Raw genomic sequence first — 8514 nt, 5'->3', positions numbered from 1 at the left:
TTAGTTAAAAAATAGGCAATTAAATTATAATATTCAACTGAAGGTTTTAAATAAAAACATAACAATGAATTTGAAAACATTATCAGTACAACATGTTTATTGATAATAAATTAGTACATAATTTTTTATTTAGACTCGCAGGTGTAAATCTTTTTTTTCAAGGAGAGCTTATACAGGGTAACTGTGTAAGAAGTAAAATAGTTGTGCTGAGAAATACCTGAAATAAACACTACTAAATTGTTAAAAATAAAGATGTCAGACTTTGAATAACCATGACATTGAACATAATAAATAACTGTCAGGACACAATTATAGCATCCCTATTATAAAATAATTACTTTTTCTAGTGTTTTTAGAGCAAGGTATAATGTAACTAAAATAAATTATTGTAATAAAACATTGTTTAAAGGTTATTATTTTATGAGATAAAAATTCCTGTCTCAACTTTGACATTTGTTTTTGAAAAATTGGCTCCACTTCAACATTTATATAGCAGCAGGAGACCATTATCTTGTGACAACACTTCATTGCATTGACATTATCTGTTAATTATCTTTGTCACCACTAATTTCAAGCCTGGTGTGCTGTATATGCTGACTCTTACCAGTGGTATGATTGCTCTTTCTTTCCTCACTGAAGAGTCTGAAAAATATACAAAGCTTAATTAAAAGTGAAACTCAAAGGCTATACTTTGTACAATCATAAGATACAGACAATGAAAAACAGTAAGCTTAATACTTATATTTTTATTTAATAGAGGCTATATTCTATTTCTAATATTATAAAGTCCTCATGAATTACATGGCTGTTTTAAATCTAGAACTAAGTAAAGGCAAACATTTAATTATTTATATATAAAAACATTTAGAAAGGAGAAAAACTTTGTAAGTACTGTAATAAAACATAAACAGACTAGTACCGTGAAGGGAAATTTACTTTTGTAGTCAAGTAGATCAATAAAATTCTGGCTAGAAGCTCATCAGTTACTGTTGTTATTAAATTGCTCTTTTATCAGTGTGCTCATTACTTGGAAACAATTTTAAAGAGAAAATTGTTAGCTCTGTATGTGTATGTGTATGTTTGTGTACGTGCATGGACTATTTTTTTTTAAAGAAAAAATCTACCTATTGAAGGCTTACTTTTTCTCCTTATTGATTCACGTGCCTTTTGTACAGTATTACAGGACTTAGGGTTTGTTTGTTTGTTTGTTTGTTTTAAGTTACACAGGCTTCTCTTCTGCCCGTCAGGAAAACTCACAGAAAATGGTATTTTTAATGAATTTTTAATACCAAAAAGCAACCCTGAAAACAAATTGATATTACTGTGTTCTTTTAAAGATGAGGAAATAGGGCCAGAGATAAATGCCAAATAACCTACTGAAGTGTACACACTTACTGAGATCATACATGTATAATGTATAGCTTAATGTCTGATGTATGGCAGATAATCAACAGATCATGGGTGTTATTGAATATAACCAAATACATACCAATCTACTGAATATTTGACCACAGATGTGACATATTTTCTGATATTTAACTGAAATACAAATAGATCCTTTTTTGCTTTTTTAAGATATTTTTAATTGGTGTTTTGATGAGTTTCTTACTCTATGTATATACATTTCTGTCAATTCTTCATAAATATTCCTTGGTTCAATACTAAGATGGAGGATACAAAAGAGTCTGACATTTGAGGATACAATATTTATAGTGGAAAATAGTCTCTTTCTACTCTTAAATAATACAGTCATAGTCTCTCCTAATCAGGCTTTATATAAGGCTTGAACTGGTGAGTAGGTGAGAAAAAGTTAGTACTACTTAATATTTTATGTTTTTCATCACTAAAATAATATTTGTATCACTATATAAAAATAAAATATGTTTTATAGCAAAGGGTATTAAGGAAAGGTCAAACTGCAATCTCAACAGGTTCAGGCTTCCATGAACATAATTTACTTCTGAACATTAAGCTTATAATAGCATAATCTCAGATTATTTGAGAATAAATTCGAATAACTATGAACATTGGTGTGCAAATTAACTATCATCATGTGAGATTTCAACATACCTATCTAAATAATTGATGAGTCAAGCACACATTAATAAGGATATAGAACAAAATTAATAAGCTTGATAAAGTAGATACAGTGTAATTATAATTTGAACAGCTCATATCCTTCTTAAGTATTCATGAAATATTTACCAAATTGAATGATTAATATGCCATAAGTGAAGCCTCAAAAATTTCAAAAACCAGTAACCATACAGATGTATTCTGACTATAATTCAGTTGATTGAAACTTCCTATGTTAAAGATAATACATATCCAAATGCCTTACATTGCAAAGAAGAATTTCTAATGCACATGATAACATAGAAGAATATTGAAATGATCATATGGTTCTTTCCCTTTCTTTTATTAATCTGGTATATAATGTTGATTAATTTCAAATATTGAACCACCCTTGATACCCAGGAATAAATCCCACTTGGTCATGGTGAATGATTGATGGATGAATGGATAAAGATGTGGTATATATATATATACACACACAATGGAATATTACTCACCCTCAAAAAGAATGAAATCTTGCCATTTGCAACAAAGTGGTTGGAGCTAGAGAATATTATGCTAAATAAGCGAAATAAGTCAGAGAAAGAAAATTCCATATGATTTCACTCGTATGTGGAATTTAAGAAACAAAACAAAAGAACATGGAGGGGGAGAGAGAGGCAAACCAAGAAATAGACTCTTAACTATAGGGAACAAACTGATGGTTACCAGAGGGGTGGTGGTTGTAGGGATGGGTTAAATAGGTGAAGGAGATTAAGGAGTGCACTTGTTGTGATGAGCACCAGGTGTTGTATGGAAGTGTCACCCCACTTATATTGTACACCTGAAGCTAATATTGCACTGTATGTTAACTAACTGGAATTTGAAAAAAGAATTTAAAGTAAAAAAAAAATAATTTCTGTTATGTATTGGCAAAACAAAAAGTATATTGAAAATCCACTTATTGGAACACTTGGATGTAGCCAAAATAGTACAACAACGGAAATAATTAATCTTAAATGCATATGTAGGATGGGAAAAAGTATTCAAAACCTAGAAGATAAGCATCTACCATTAGAAAAAAAGAAAACACAACAAATATAATGAATAGAAGAAAGAAAAAGAACAACAATAAAAATGAAACAAAACAGAGAATTTCTCCTTCTGGCATGTTGGAGTGATTGGCACTAGATATACCTTTCTATTAAAAAAGAAAACTAGAAAATCACACAAAATATATGAGACAATTGTTTTCAGATATTGGGCAATAGATATCAAAAGACTTTTCTTCTTGAAAAAAGGGAAACAAATGATTTGAGCCCTGAAAAATACTCTGTTTCTTTCTGAAGGTGCATTTTGAACCTTCATAAGGTCAAACTTTTGTAGTAGTGATAAACTGGCCCAATTGTAAAGGCAGCTATGTTTCACCCTCCCTAACAAAGCTAAAAAACTAATCTTGAAAGGGTCATACTTAACCTAAAAACACCTTCTCCCTTTTAATAGATTGCCTTTTCATTAACTGCCTGATTAAGAAAGTTTAATATTATTAAAGGAAGATCAAAAAATCCAGAAACTCAGAATATACAATGTAATCCAAAAATTGCTTTAAATTCCACAGAATTTAAGAAGTAGAAGCACTTTCATGTGTTTTACAAGCCCAATATTACCTTGCTACACAACTATATACAAAGAGCATGAGAACTAAAAAAATGTAGTCCACAATTAATCATTAATGTAGGTCCCATTATGCAAAAGAATATATAAGGTAATCAGCAGTAAGTAAAATGGAAACTCGAGAGGTCAAATTGAATGTATCTTTGGAATAAAAGAATGGTTTTGCATTAGGAAAAACAATATAACAATGTAATTCCCACATTAACAGATGAAAGATAAAAGCAGTGTTAAGTTTTACTAGTAAAGGAAAAAGACTATTTGAAACAATTCAGTAGAGATTTAACGCTATCAGAATTCTGAAAGACAAAGATTTATAGCAATCAAGTGAATGTTTAACCTGGACACTTAAGGTGTCCTTAAGTGTCACAACAGTGACAGTCTTGAAAATGGCATCAGGGTGCCTGGGTGGCTCAGATGGTTAAACATCTGACTCAATTTGGCTCAGTCATGAACTTACAGTTTGTGAGTTTGAGCCCAGCAATGGGCTCTGTGCTGACAATGCAGAGCCTCCTTGGGATTCTCTTTCTCTCTCTCTCTCTCTCTCTCTCTTTCTCTCTCTCTCCTCTCTCTCTGTCTCTCCTCTACCTGTGTGATCTCTTTCTCTCTTTCAAAATAAGTAAACATTAAAAAAAAAAAGAAAAAAATGGCATTTCACATTCTCAGTGTAGGTATTTCATCCTTGAGGAAGCAGAGCAGACATTATACCCAAGGGTTATGTTTGACTGTTTTGTCCTGTCTGTGGGTTCCCTGAAGGACTGGCATAGCCTTCCTTTGTTTTTACTAATTTGGAACTTTCTCAGGGGCAAAAAAAGATAGAATAACTACTACTACACAGATGTTCTGTGGAAACGTTGGAAGTCAAATGAACAAGCTTCTTTCATGTGGGCACAAAATAAGTTAGGGAGCACTGAAAGCTGTAGAAAAATTTGGATAGCAAGAATCTTTAGGGACTAAGGGTTTTGCTCAATATATCAGAGAAATTAGAAAGTCATACATATGTCCAGGGTGGGATGCATGCTTTAAAAAGACTGTAAACGGATTGCTGGCTTTGTTTGAGTTTCAGCACATTCAGGAAGTGAAGGCCAAGACAGAGTTGCAAATGCTTGGCCAAGTGTTAAAAGAGTCCCCCCAACCCAGAGTCGAGCTTCAATGACCTATTCATTATCTTTTTTAAATTAAATTCACTTTTGTACATGATAATATTTAAAAGCCCAGTTTTCAACAAAACATGCCTTTTTTAAGTTTGCAAAGAAAAAAAGCATATTGCCCATTATCAGAAAAAATGAACAGAAATTGTCCTAGAGGAAGTATGGATATTGCACGTGCTAGACTAGGACTTTAAAACAACAGTTTTAAATTTGCTAAGAAAGCTAAAAAATATCATGAAAAAAAGAACTATATGAAATCAAGATAATGGTATCTCACCAATAAAGAATATAAATAAGGACAGAAAAATTATATAAAAAAAGAATCAGAAATTCTGAAGATGAAAAAATACAATAGCTGAAATAAAAAATTCACTAGTGGAGTCAATAACAGATAAGAACAGGTAGAAGAAAGTGAACTTGAAGATAGGTCAAATGAAATTATCCAATCTGCATATAGAAAAAGAAAAGAATTGAGAAAATTGAACAGAGCATAAGAAACTGTGGGATACCATCAACATGCCAACATATGCATAATGAGAATTTTAGAAGTAGAGGAGAGAAAGGCATCATCTCATAAGTGATGTTGAGCAGTTTTTCCTGTGCCTAATTGACTTTCTGTATATTTTCTTTGCAAAAATATCTATTCCTCTTCTCTTCAGCTTTTAATCAGATTTTTTTTTCTTTTGCTATTGAGTTGTTGTTTTTTTAATATATATTTGGACATTACCACTTATAGCATATGTGATTTGCAATATTTTTTTCTCAGTCAGTAGGTGGCTGTTTCATTCTGTTAATGTTTCCTTTGCTGTGTAGAAGTTTTTTTAATTAGATGCATTCCTACTTGTTTGTTTTTGTTTTTGTTGCTTTTGCTTATGGAATCATATAAAAAAAATCATTGCCAAAAATGATGTCAAGGACCTTACCCCCTGTTTTATTCTAGGCATGTTATGGTTTCATGTCGTAGATTCAAGTCTAATTCATTTTGAGTTAGTTTTTGTGTATGGTGTTAGATATGGAAGTAGTTTGATACTTTTGCATGTGGCTGTCCAGTTTTCCAAATACTATCAGTTTTTCCCAAGAAAGAGAAGGACCTTTCCTCATTGTATATTCTTTGCCTCCTTTGTCATAAATTAATTAAATATATATGCATGGATTTATTTATGGGCTCTCTGTTCTATTGATCTATGTGGCTGTTTCTGTGCCAGTCGTATACTGTTTTGATTACTAGAGCTTTATAATATAGTTTGAAATAAGGGATCATGATGTCTCCAGATTTTTTTCCTTAAGATTTCTTTGTCTATTCAGGGTCTTTTGTGATTCCATACAAATTTTGGAATTATTCATTCTATTTTTGTTAAAAATGCCATTGACATTTAGATAGAGATTGCATTGAATCTGTATTTTGTTGTGAGTAATATGGAAATTACAAAAATATTAATTCTTCCACTTCATAATCATGGGATATCATTCTATTTACTTGTGTCCTCTTCAATTTCTTCCATCAGTGTCTTATAGTTTTCAGTGTACAGGTCTTTCACCTTCTTGGTAAAATTTATTTCTAGGTATTTTATCCCTAGAAATATGGCAATTTGTAAGTGGGATTGTTTTCATAAGTTCTCTTTGTGATATTGTTAGTGTGTGGAAGTGCAATTGATCTTTGTATATTGATTTTGTACTCTGCAACTTTACTGAATGCCTTTTGTAGTTTTAACAGATTTTAGGTGGTCTTTATATATATATAAATATATTATGTTATATTATATTATATATATTATATATATAATCATGTCATCTTTATTTTTTTTTTAATTTTTTTTTAAGGTTTTTTAAATTTATTTCTAGAGAGAGAGAGCGTGAGCAGGGGAGGGTCAGAGAGAGAGGGAGTCACAGACTGAAACAGGCTCCAGGCTTTTTTTTTGCTGTCAGCACAGAGCCTGACGCGGGGCTCGAACCCACGAACCGTGAGATCATGACCTAAGCGAAAGTCGGACGCTTAACCAACTAAGCCACCCAGGCGCCCCTAATCATGTCATTTTTAAATAGTTACAGTTTTACTTATTCCTTAACAATTTGGGTGCCATTTATTTATTTTTTCTTGCCTAATTGTTCTGTTTAGGGCCTCTAATATCATGTTGAGCAAAGGTGGTAACATTGGGCATCCTTGTATTGTTTTTCATTTTAGAGCGAAACATTCAGCTTTTCATTGTTGAGTCTGATGTTAGCTGTGAGCTTGCTATATATCGTCTTTATTATGTTAAGGTATGTTCCCTTTATACCCAAATTTTGAGAGGTTTTATCATGAATGGATGTTGAATTTTGTCAAATGCCTTTTCATCATATATTGAGATGACTATATGATTTTTATCCTTCATTTTGTTAATATGATGTATCACATTGATTGATTTGTCAATGTTGAAAAATTCTTGCATCCCTGGAATAATCCCACTTGATCATGGTGTATGATCCTTTTAATGCTTTGTTGAATTTGATTTGTTAATATTTTGTTGAGGACTTTTATATCTATGTTCATCAGGGATATTGACCTGTAGTTTTATTTTCTTTTAATGTCCTTGTTTGGTTTTGGTATCAAGGTAATGCTGGCCTCATAAAACGAATTTGGAATCATTCCCTTCTTTTTAGTTTTTTTAGAAGGTTTGAGAAGGATACGTATATTTTAGAAGGTTTGAAAGGATACATATATTTTTCTTTATATGTTTGGTAGAATTCACCAGTGAAGCCATTTGGTCCTGAAATTTCTTTGTTGGAAGAGTTAGGAAGATTCAGTCTCCTTACTACTAATTGATTGATTCAAATTTCTTATTTTTTCAGGATTTAATCTTGGAAGGTTTCTTTTTCTAGGAATTTGTCCATTTCTTCTAGCTTGTCCAGTTTGTTGGTGTATGATTGTTCTTAGTAGTCTCTTTTGATCCTTTGTATATCTGTGGTATCAGTTCTAACATCTCTTTCATTTTTAATTTATTTATTTTAGCCCCTCCCCTTCCTTTTCTTGGTGAGTTTAGCTAAAAATTTACCAATTTTATTTTTTTCAAAGAACCAACTCTTAGTTTCATTGATCCTTTTTATTTTTCATCTCTATTTTATTTAGTTCCATTCTGATCTTATTATTTCCTTCTTTCTGCTAATTCTGGGCTTTGTTTGTTGTTTGTTGGGTTTTTTTCCTAGTTCTCTTAGGTGTAAAGTTGAATAGTTTGTTTGATATTCTTCTTGTTTCTTGAGGTACACCTATAATGTTATGAACTACCTTGTTAAAACCACTTTTGCTACATTCTATAGATTTTGAAATATATTTCCATTTTCATTTGCCTCTAAAAATACTTTCTAAATATACAAAAATATCACTAAAGCTTAGTGATTAAAAACAAAATTTTAGCAACTAGGAATAGAAATGAACTTTCATCAAAAAAATGAAAACTTACATGTAAAATGAGATAAGGAAATCTACAGTCACCATTTTTATTTAACTTTGTAGTAGAGGTGCTAAACAAATATCATAAGGCAAGAAGATATAAATAGAAGGTATGAAGATTTGAAAGAAAAATGTTATGAATATATAATATAATTATCTGAAATAAAACCCAGAGAAACTAACAAATTATTAGAGTAAATAAGTTCACTG

This window comes from Hyaena hyaena, unplaced genomic scaffold, assembly GCF_003009895.1.
Source record: "Hyaena hyaena isolate Hyena2069 unplaced genomic scaffold, ASM300989v1 scaffold_1154, whole genome shotgun sequence".
Taxonomy (NCBI): domain Eukaryota; kingdom Metazoa; phylum Chordata; class Mammalia; order Carnivora; family Hyaenidae; genus Hyaena; species Hyaena hyaena.
Note: the sequence above shows the minus strand (reverse complement) of the source record.